This window comes from Rattus norvegicus, chromosome 11 (assembly GCF_036323735.1).
Source record: "Rattus norvegicus strain BN/NHsdMcwi chromosome 11, GRCr8, whole genome shotgun sequence".
NCBI lineage: Eukaryota > Metazoa > Chordata > Mammalia > Rodentia > Muridae > Rattus > Rattus norvegicus.
Window position 1 is genome coordinate 82,075,077 of NC_086029.1, and position 11,280 is coordinate 82,086,356.

An 11,280-nucleotide genomic window follows, 5' to 3' on the forward strand; every position below is an offset into this window, starting at 1 on the left:
CTCAACTGTGAGTCCCTTTCCCCAAATGATGCCAACTTATATCAAGGTGACAAAATCTAGCCTAACAGCATGTACGTACACACACAAGAACATCTACCTAGACACATGCCAGAAAAATTAGGTCAGTGGACATGATTGTACGCCAAGAGCAAGATGCTGTTGCCATCGTCTGCTGGGAATAATAGGGCTGGCTCTTCACTAAGACAGCTGAAAAGAAGGAATGGCTGGGTGGTCGTGATTACAGTGTCAGTCATGCTGTCTGAAGAAAAAGTTCAAAAGGCGGTTGGAACTAATTTGTAGTTGAAGTAGATGGTGAATGGAGGTCCACTAAAGGGACTGCTGAAGGGTCAGTCATAGCTTGGGAGATAAGAGGTCTTGGCATTAAGCCTGAGGATGTGAGTTTGTTCCCCAGAATCCATACAGTGGAAGGGGAAAACTGACTCAGACAAGTTATCCTCTGACCTCCACACATGTGCACCATGGCATGAACATGCATGCACATACCAAATACATGTAAAAAGGCTGGCTGTGGTGGCATGCTCATTTGATCTCAGCAATCAGGAGAGAGGCAAAGGCAGAGGCAGAGGCAGAGGCAGAGGCAGAGGCAGAGGCAGAGGCAGAGGCAGAGGCAGAGGCAGAGAGGCAGAGGCAGAGGCAGAGGCAGAGGCAGAGGCAGAGGCAGAGGCAGAGGCAGAGAGGCAGAGGCAGAGGCAGAGGCAGAGGCAGAGGCAGAGGCACACCCAGCAAGACTCTTTTTTTTTTTAAGATTTATTCATTTATTATATATGAGTACACTGTAGCTGTCTTCAGACACATCAGAAGAGGGCATCAGATCTCTTTACAGATGGCTGTGAGCCACCATGTGGTTGCTGGGAATTGAACTCAGGACCTCTGGAAGAACAGTCGGTGCTCTCAACCACTGAGCCATCTCTCCAGCCCCCAGCAAGACTCTTAAAAGATGGCCAGGTAAATGCTGCCAACCGGGGAGATGGGTTCAAACATTCATACTGGTATTTTTACAAGTTTCCAGGTAATTTGCCTTTGAACCAGAAGATTGCCTTTCAGGACAAAAACAAAGTTAATATAGACAAGTAAGATAGTTCAAAGGTAAAGGGGCCTCCTATAAATTGACATTAAACCCCTCCATTGGCAGAGCCTGGCCCTAACTCATTATTATTTATATTGTTTATATATGTGTGCATAATATAGGGGGTGGCATTTATACAATGTGCACAGGTAGACGTTCGAGGACAACTTTTTGGGGAGTTTTCCCCTTTTTCTACTTTTACATGGATTCAGAGGGTTGGACATAGATCTCAGGCTTGTGTGGAAACCTCTTTGCCCACTAAACAGGTCCGTTTGTACCTGTTCTTTTTTTTTTTTTTTTAAAGATTTATTTATTATATCTAAGTACACTATAGCTGTCTTCAGACACACCAGAAGAGGGCATCAGATCCCATTACAGATGGTTGTGAGCCACCATGTGGTTGCTGGGAATTGAACTCAGGACCTCTGGGAGAGTAGTCAGTGCTCTTTTTTTTTTTTTTTTTTTTTTTTGGTTCTTTTTTTCAGAGCTGGGGACCGAACCCAGGGCCTTGCGCTTCCTAGGTAAGCGCTCTACCACTGAGCTAAATCCCCAGCCCCGTAGTCAGTGCTCTTAACCACTGAGCCATCTCTCCAGTCCCCTGTACCTGTTCTTTTTTTTTTTTTGGTTCTTTTTTTTTCGGAGCTGGGGACCGAACCCAGGGCCTTGCGCTTCCTAGGTAAGTGCTCTACCACTGAGCTAAATCCCCAGCCCCCCTGTACCTGTTCTTTAGTGCAGTATTCTTTTTTAATTTCATACATGTAAACAATATATTTTTATCACAGCTACTCCTTACTCCCCCCTCCAATGCCCCCCTCCCCAGTACATTCCTCTTCCCAACTCCATGGCCTCTGCTGTTTTGTTTTGTTAAGACAGGATCTATGTAGTCCTTGCTATCCTGGAGCCTCACAATTTAGACCAGGCTGGCCTCAAACTCACAGGGATCCTCCTGCCTCTGCCTTCCAAGTGCTTGGGTTAAAATCATGTACTACCACACCATTCCTCCTCCTCCTCCTCCTCCTCCTCCTCCTCCTCCTCCTCCTCCTCTTCCTCCTCCTCCCCTTCTTCCTTCTCCTCCTCCTCCTCCTCTTCCTCCTCCTCCTCTTCCTCCCCTCCTCCTCCTCTTCCTCCCCTCCTCCTCCTCTTCCTCCTCCTCCTCTTCTTCCTTCTCCTCTTCCTCTTCCTCCTCCTCCTCCTCTTCCTCCTCCTCCTCCTCTTCCTCCCCCTCCTCTTCTTCTTCCTTCTCCTCCTCTTCTTCCTCCTCCTCCTCTTCCTCCTCCTCCTCCTCTTCCTCCTCCTCCTCTTCTTCCTCCTCCTCCTCCTCTTCCTCCTCCTCCTCCTCTTCCTTCTCCTCCTCCTTCTCCTCCTCCTCCTCCTTCTCCTCCTCTTCTTCCTCCTCCTCCTCCTCTTCTTCTTCCTCCTCCTCCTCCTCCTCCTCCTCCTCCTCCTCTTTTTCTCCCACTGAGTCCTGATTGTATAAGCAGGGACATGGGGCCCTTCACTAGAGCATGGTCAACTTGTCACTCCCCCAAATTAAAAGATCTGTGCCCACAAGAGCCATCAATGAGCCCTTCCCCGATCTATGCTAATTGATCTTGGGCAGGTCATGAGTGCAGCAGCCACACCGTGCTCAGGAGACGCAGTTTACAGCGCTCCTCCCTACCCTCCAGCTTACGGTATTTCTTCTTAGTAAATTTTTATTTATTTCTGTGTGAATGGTTATTTGTCTGTAGGTATATCTGGGCATCTTTCGTGTTCCTAGTTTCTACAAAGAGGCCAGAAGAGAGCATCGTATCCCCTGGAACTGGAGTTGCAGACAGTTGTGAGCTGCAGTATGGGTGCTGGGAACTGAATCCAGCTGCTCTGGAAAGCAGCCAGTGCTCTTAGCCACTGAGCTGTGTCCAGCCCCTCTTCTGCAGTGTTCCTTACCCCTCGGGCTGGGCTGGAGTCTGATGTGGGTGTTCCACTGGGAGCTAAGCACTCACAGCCACTTACTCCATGCTTTGACTGGTTGTGAATGCGTGTGCATATGGTTTTCTTAAAACTTAGATTTAGGTGTATGAGTGGCTTAGCATGCATGTATGTGTGGGTATGTGGTGCAAACCTAGTGCCTGAGGAGGTCAGAAGAGGCCATTGGACTCCTGGGGCTAGAATTATGAACGGTTGTGAGCCAGCATGTGGGGCTGGGACCCTGGTGCCCTGCAAGAGCAGCAAATGCACTTACCTGATGAGCTATCTTTCCAGCTCCATGTTTTAAACCTATGTTGGCTCATCACACATGTGTGGTCATGGTATCATTAAATATTTCTTTTTGGAGCTGAGGACCAAACCCAGGGCCTTGCGCTTGCTAGGCAAGCGCTCTACCACTGAGCTAAATCCCCAACCCCTCATTAAATATTTCTTGTTCAACATTTTAAAAAAATTTAAAAAGGCTAACGAGATGGCTTAGCAGGTGAACTGACAACCTGAGTTTGATCCTTGGTACCAACATAGTAGAAAAAGAACTAACACCTACAAGACACCCCCAGAAACCAAGGCAGAGCCTTTTCCTTTCCCTTTCCTTTCCCTAGCCCTCAGAAGGTACCAGCATAGCTGGCACTTGGATCTGGGTTTTTATCTTTCAGAGTAGTGACACAATAACATTGTTGCCATACACTTTGTGATACTTTGCTGGGACAGTTCTGCAGTAAGATTTTTATCAATTTTGCTTTTTCTCTCTGGAGGGAACTTTGATGTCACATTTGGTGATCTACTAAAACAAAGGCCACCAATAGCTTTAGGGGTGGTGTAGGGTTGCTGGGTGGTCATTTACTGGTTTGCATTTGTAGCTAAGTGTTTGTAAAGTCCGCAGTGCATTAAGAATGTGGATTCTAGAATGAAGGCAGTTAGTATGCAGACTCCAGTGCAAACTAGTTATTACCTGGACATGGTATTCGATCACTCTATGCCTGGTCCCCTGATGAGATGGCAGACAGTACTGGGTATTTTTTACATTTATTTATTTTTTACATTTATTTATGTGAGTCACATGCGAGTCCCCTATACACATGTGGAGGTCGGAGGACAACATTTAGGAGTTAATTGTGTCTGTTCCTCTATGTTGGTTCTGGGGATTAAACTCAGGCCTTTAGGCTTGGTGGCAAATGACTTTACAGGGTGAGCTGTTGCTGTAGTTGGTTAATCCATTCTAATCTCCTCAATGGTGGTAACGTGAGTTCCTTGCTATCCTCCCCAGTGTGCTGGACTCTCGAATGAAAGACAGACAGACAGACAGAAAGACAGCTTTATAACTCATATGCCTTAATCAGCTCAATGGCTGGGCCACTCCCAAACTTCCACATTGCCAATGTGTCCCCTCTGATACTCCTGAATCATTACTTACTAAAATCTATACTCCATCTTTGCTGCCCCAGACCCAGTGGGGGGAGGGGCCCTGGGGCCGCTCTTCCCTGGCTCTCACATGATTGTATGCTCTCTCTCCTGCAGCTCTCAAGCCTGATCCTCCCGCTTCCCTGGCGTGGCGATACTAAATCCTTCTTCTTCCTTCAGTTCCCTGGCCTGGGAAATCTAAAATCCTGTCTCTATCTCTCTTCCCAGCCATTAGCCAGTGGCAACTTAATTTACCAATTGGAACCAACTGGGGTCATGGACCCACAGCGTCTTACCTGCTGGATTCTCGTGTTATATTTTAGTTAACATAATATAAATGTTAAATAAAATCTACAACATCTCGCCCTTTTCATCCAGTTATACATTGAACCTAGTTATAACAGTTATGTAAACTGTAAGGTATGCTATTCAGTCCATCAATTTTGTCAATCTAGGCACATTACTCTAACATCTATCCTAGCTTCAAGAGTTTACAATTCTATACCTGAATTTTGTCTTGACTTTAACTTGCATCGCCATCTGAAAACCATCCTTTCAAATCTACATCATCTTCCTCAGTGCTAGCCAACTTAAGTTTGATTATGAGACTATAACTAGTCTTCAATGCCATCAGAGATTGACAAACAAATGAAATGTCTGAATATATAGGAAGCTTCCAAAACATAACCAATTTCCAGAGATAGCTGACTACCTGGACAGTCCCCCAAAACATTGGAGCAGCTTTGTGGCCCAGAACCACCTGACAGACCTTAAGTGAAGCAGGAACTATGAAGGACACCTCACTCTGTCTTGGCAGAGCAAACCTGTCCACTATCCCATATCTTGTATCCTTTCCTGGACACTATTTTTTTTTTTTTTTGTTCTTTTTATCGGAGCTGGGGACCGAACCCAAGGTCTTGCGCTTCCTAGGCAAGCGCTCTACCACTGAGCTAAATCCCCAACCCCTGGACACTATTTTTGTCTGAAGATGAATTAGGGCAATTTATGCCCAGTGGCTACTTTGCCACAACTGGAGCAACTCTATATGGAGCTTGTGATGCTCAATATCTTTTTTGAACTATGAAGGGGATACTGTAAGGAGTAGACGTATCTCTTAGTCAGTTTTTCTATTAATAATGAAATGGCTTTAAATGTCATGTTCTATGAATTTCTGATGCTTTTAAAGACTATATAAAGTGTATCTGAACTGTTAAACCTTGACTACTCTTAGCTATTTCTATTTGAATAATATTGAAAGCACCTTATTATAATTGATTCAGAATCTAATATAACCACAAGTTCACTGTCTGGCCCCTAACTTGTGTTATTTAATCATCCTAAACAGTTTGTAATCGCAGCTACAGAAGGACTGGGTCTAAGCCTGGTATTCTCAAATGGGTTGCATAGGCACAATGTGTATCTAAGAGTAACAATATTAATTTCAAATTTTGTATCAATATAAAAACTTATACCAATGAAAACCTTAAATCTGTATCAATATATAAATTTTGTACCAATGTAAGAAATGATCGCTTTAATTTTCTATCAATTATAAAGATTTCTAAAGATTGTGGCTATGCAATGCTTGGTTTAAGAATAAATTTAGTGGGGCTGGAGAGATGGCTCAGTGGTTAAGAGCACTGACTGCTCTTACAGAGGTCCTGAGTTCAATTCCCAGCAACCACATGGTGGCTCACAACCATCTGTGAGGGGATCCGATGCCCTCTTCTAGTGTGTCTGAAGACAGTTGCAATGTATTCATATAAATAAAAAATAATAAAAAATAATAAATTTAGTAATCTATCCCATATATTTCCTCCCTGTTCAAAATTATGACCATTTCCAAATTATCCCTTAAACTGACAACCTATCTATAATCCATAAAATAACCATAACCAGGCACAGACCCAAGGAATCTGGGTGACAAATCTCCATGGTTTCTTCCTGCTGAATTGGGGTGATGAATTTTTTTTAAGGGGTGGGGAGCGGTAGAAAAATTGGAAAAATTGGCTACACTTAAGAAAGGTAGCTTTAGCATCTGTTATCCAGTCTCTATGTTTTGAACACTCAAGGTGTAACCGAAGTTCTGGCAGGGTCTGTCTGAAAGGCTGGATGAACTGAGTTAATCTGGAATCAGCAGCTGTTCTGGAAGCAAGTCCCTGGAAACAGCATCAGGAGGCAGGGAACTGTCCTGTTTGACTTTCTCTAATTTTTCTTTTCTGTATTCAAGTTCTTCAGGGGGTCTTCCCCCATCATATCTGACCCATATCACTCTGGAAAGGGCCCAAAGCCTTTTTCTTCTTTCCTATCATCACAAACACAGAGTGTCTCTCCCACAATAGCATGGCCTTGGTCCAGTAACCCGAAATCATCAAGGGTAGAGATTGATTGAACTTAGCAGCTTCTTTCTCTTAAGGCCTGCTCTATTCTGACCTCTCTCCCAGAGGATTTTTAATATCATGACCACCAAACTTATAAAGACACACATTTTATAATTAAGACAACCCAAAGCAATCACAGCAATCTGATCAATTTCCATTATCCATTGACACCGTGCTCCTTCATTATCCCTACCTGTTCTTTTTTTTTTTTTTTTTTGGTTCTTTTTTTCGGAGCTGGGGACCGAACCCAGGGCCTTGTGCTTCCTAGGCAAGCGCTCTACCACTGAGCTACTACCCCAGCCCCATCCCTACCTGTTCTTCACCATTAATCAAGACCTAAATTTATTCATTCATCTGTGCATACACAAATTCTCCCTTTTTGGAGATTAACGTCAATTAAATTCCCTTCTATATTTCTATATGAGTCTATTTCCAGGCTATCAATTTATCATACCAGGTTAAGCAATCCCAGAATTCCCATGTAGCCCACATTCAAAGAACTCAGCTGCCTCTCCTGGCATAGACGTTTCAACTTTCCTTTAAAACATTTATCTCCTTTCTATCCTTAAAAAATAATTAAATTGCTTTTCATTAATTCTCCCTTCTATGGAGATTAATATCTCATTATTATTTTGTTGAGATAGGGTTTCTACCTCTATGCCTTTGTTTCCTACATTTGAGGTCAAAGGCCTGGATTTCCTTATTCCATGCATACTGAAACACACTTAAACAATTACTACTATATCTGCCTTCTTTTTTTTTTTTTTTTTTTTTGGAGCTGGGGACCGAACCCAGGGCCTTGCGCTTCCTAGGCAAGCGCTCTACCACTGAGCTAAATCCCCAACCCCCTATATCTGCCTTCTATCCCTAAAAACAATTAAGTCGATTCCTATTCATTTATTTATCACTATCTTTTATTATCTGATTGTAGGAGGCAAGCAGCCTCTACAATCTGTCTCTCTACCTTCTGAGAAGCCTGTCTCTTTGCACAGCAGGGGCTCTGAGCACCTCTGAGCTCAAACTTTCTGCAGAAGCCTAGAACAGGAGAGAACTTCCAGCTCAGTCTTTAACCTGCCCACTTTCCTGGGTTGGCCTGGGTGTGTCCTAATCTCAAGCTCCAAACTTCAGAATTATGTGCACCAATTCGGCATGCCTTTTATCCTAGTTCCGACCATGGCTCAGGCAAACCCGCACCTCTTTCAGGCCATCTCAGAGGCTGGCAGTGGAAACTGAGGGAATGAGGTCTCCACCAGAACCCGGGCTAACAGCAAGGATGGAGCACTAGGAGCCAGAGTCACACAGGACGCATGTCCTCCCTTGGTCCATTTACGTACCCATCAGTGCCTCCTTGCAGTGTAGATGATGCTAGCAGTTTCAGCAACAGGGTTCCCCCATTCAAGGTCTGCGAAGCCACCGCACTTCATACTCCAGGGCACCTACGATGTGCCTTACCAGCATGATCTCATTTATCCCAGTACCTTAGTGGTATCCCCATTTTATAGGAGCAGGAGGAACTCGATTCAGATAACATGAGTTACTAAAGTCACCCGGCTGTGTTGATACCAGATTCTCTGACTTAGAAATGCAGTCACTTAGCATCCAAGGTGGAGGCAGGTAGGTCAGTCAGTGAGCGTGTTACAAGGTGAGTGCTGTCAGACACATAGACCCAGTGGTGCAGAGAAGGCTACTCATGTGGAGGTTCACCAGGCTGGAGAGGCAAATGAAAACAGGACAAAGTACCTGCCCAGGAGCCATGCTCTGACCTGGGTGGATATCTCTCAGCTTCTCTTTTCATGTCTGTGAACCATCCCTCAAACAACAACAACAGCAACAACAACAACCAAAGCATAACATAACCATGACCAGTGTCTGGGTTGCCAGATAATTAGTCAATGCCCAAGGAAATTTCAGGTACGCAAGGAGAATTTTAGTATACGTATGTTCCTGGCATTGCAAAAGATATAACCATGCTGAACAATATTGTTGTTTGTCTGAAATTCAAACTCCATTGCTCACCCTGTATGATTTTTTTTAAAAAAAGAGTTTTACTTTTAAAAATGTATATTGATAATCGATACTTTGACTCCATGTGTCTGTGTATCACTTGTGTGCCACGCCCTCAGAGGCCAGAAGGGGGTGTAGTATCCCCTGCACTGGAATTACAGGTGACTGTGAGCCACCACGTGGTGCTGGGACTCAAACCCAGGTCCTGTGAAAGAGCAGTCAGTGCTCTTAACCAGTGAGCCATCTCTCCAGCCTTGTCATCCTGTTTTGTTTTTTTTTCTCCATAATTTTTTGGTGATAAAATACAAGAAACATATAATTTAGTGTCTTCATCCCTTTTGACCATACAGGTCAGTTAGGTTAAATACATTTATAATGCATAGAGTCACCCCACTCCTTTCATCTTGCAAAGTTGAAAGGAAAGACAACTAAAGAAAAAGTAAATAAGGAAACTAAAGGAACTCCTCACTTCTCCCATCCTATGATTGTTGGCATTCTCCTTCCTTTATGATTTTTGATTTGTCTAAATGCCACTGTGCAAGGAATCATAAAGCCTCTGTCCTTTGCTAACTGGCTTATTTTGCATGGCATAAAGTTCCCAAGGTTCATTTCAAACAGAATGTGTTAGAATTTTCTTCCCTTGAAAAACCAACTAAGGGCTGGAGAGATGACTCAGTGGTTAAGAACACTTGACTGTTCTTCCAAAGGTCCTGCGTTCACTTCCCAGCAACCGTGAGTTCAATGGCTCACAACCATCTGTAATGGGATCTGATGCCCTCTTCTGGTGTGTCTGAAGACAGCGACAGTGTACTTATATACATAAAATAAATAAATAAATCTTTAAAAAAAGCAACAACTTAAAAAAAAAAAACCAAAAAACAACCAAATCAACCAACAAACAGCTGTGCGTAGGTGGGCGGAGGCAGAGGATTACCCCAGGTATCATCTTCAGGAACCCTTTCCAGCTCCTGAGAGACAGGGTCTCGCATTGGCCCGAAACCCACCAATTAGCTGGCTAGCACGCCCTAGGGCTCCTCCTGTCTCCGCCTTCCCAAAGCTAGGATTATAAACGCACACCACCACACCGAGCATGTCTGTGTGTTCTGGAGGCTCAGGTCTTCACACTCACAGGACCAGCCCTCTACCAACAGTGGCACCCCCAGCCTTTCTTTCTGTTTGAGATAAGAGTCCCGTATGCATCACATTTTCATCTCATCCTCCACCTCCTTGGACGCGGATGCCCTCCCGTTTTTGGCTATTGTGAATACTGCCTCTGTGAGCTGGGTGTGCAGACACTACTTCAAGACTCTTCCTAACGCTTCCCAGAAAGGCAGTGCCTGCGCTCCACCGAGCTCTATATATAACTGTTTGAAGAGCTGCCATACCGTTTTCTAAAGTGGCTGTGCAACTGTACACTTCCAGCAACAGTGCTCAAGGGATTCAAATCGCTCTGCATCCTGGGAGATGCTTGCTATTTTCTGTATTATTGTTGTTTGTTTTTGTTGTTTTGTTTTAACAGCCACACTGATAATGTTACGGCGAAAAGACATCCCTTTTTATTTTTGCTCATCGATGTAGCACCCTTAAAGTGCAGCCTGACTTTCTGTGGGTCCAGACCAATCCTCAGACTCTTGGTACTTGCGGCTTTCTTGTGTGGAATCCTGACTCTGGGCTCCTGGTCCCCACCTACCCCTCCCTATCTGCCCCCAGACCTAGAGCTGAGCCTGAATCCAGCTGCTGAGCAGAGCTCCAGGCATAATTTTTCCTCGATGCTTCTGAAAACGACTGCTTGATACCACATCAGCGTCTTGGGGCTGAGGCTGATTCTAGTGATAGAAACTGACAGAGCACATGACTCAGAGGACAGAATCGGAAGGCAGCAAACTTGCACAGCCCAGCCAAGTCAGAATTAGCTTCAGTCAGTTGTCAACTTGACAAACCTGGCAAGAGGGACCCTCAGGTGAAGCTCTGCCTCTATCAGGTGGGCCTACGGGCGTGACCATAGGGCATTTTCTTCCCTGCTGATTGATGCAGGAGGGCCCACTCGCTATGGGTGGTGCCACCATATATGCAAATGATTCTGGGCCGTATAAGAAAGCAGGCTGGGAAGTCTAGAAGAAGCAACCCGGTAAGCAGCATTTCTCAGGTGCCTGCTTCAGTTCCTGCCTCCAGGTTCCTGACTTGTGCTCCTGCCCTGGCTTCCTGTGGTGGACCTTACCTATAAACTGAAATAAACCCTTTCTGCCCCAAGGCGCTTCTGCTCCTGGTGTTTGTCACAGCAGCAGATGGCACAGTGGAATTACTAGCTAGTACTGCAGGCTGGAGCAGCCAGTCACGTCCAGTTATCTGCTTCTCTCCTCCATAAGGTCTCTCCCTTTATATTCTTCCCATGAGCACCACACCTTTGAGCAGGCCAAGACAAATGTCTTCCGGATCTAGCAA

The 11,280-nt window shown here is 44.8% G+C and overlaps 2 long non-coding RNA genes across 3 annotated transcripts in view; one reads left to right on the forward strand and one right to left on the reverse strand.

Moving 5' to 3' along the window:
- Positions 1-752: 752 nt before the first annotated feature.
- LOC134481089 (uncharacterized) overlaps positions 753-11,280 on the reverse strand; it is a 12,971-nt gene continuing 2,443 nt past the window's right edge. Inside the window, exon 2 of the long non-coding RNA XR_010056309.1 lies at positions 753-1,058. This is a non-coding gene — a long non-coding RNA (uncharacterized LOC134481089). The remainder of the gene's footprint in view (positions 1,059-11,280) is intronic.
- LOC120095670 (uncharacterized) overlaps positions 11,111-11,280 on the forward strand; it is a 7,832-nt gene continuing 7,662 nt past the window's right edge. Inside the window, exon 1 of one of the 2 annotated variants that reach the window (XR_010056308.1) lies at positions 11,111-11,280. This exon is cut by the window's right edge and continues 771 nt beyond it. This is a non-coding gene — a long non-coding RNA (uncharacterized LOC120095670). The other variant, XR_005491386.2, reaches the window with a different exon arrangement.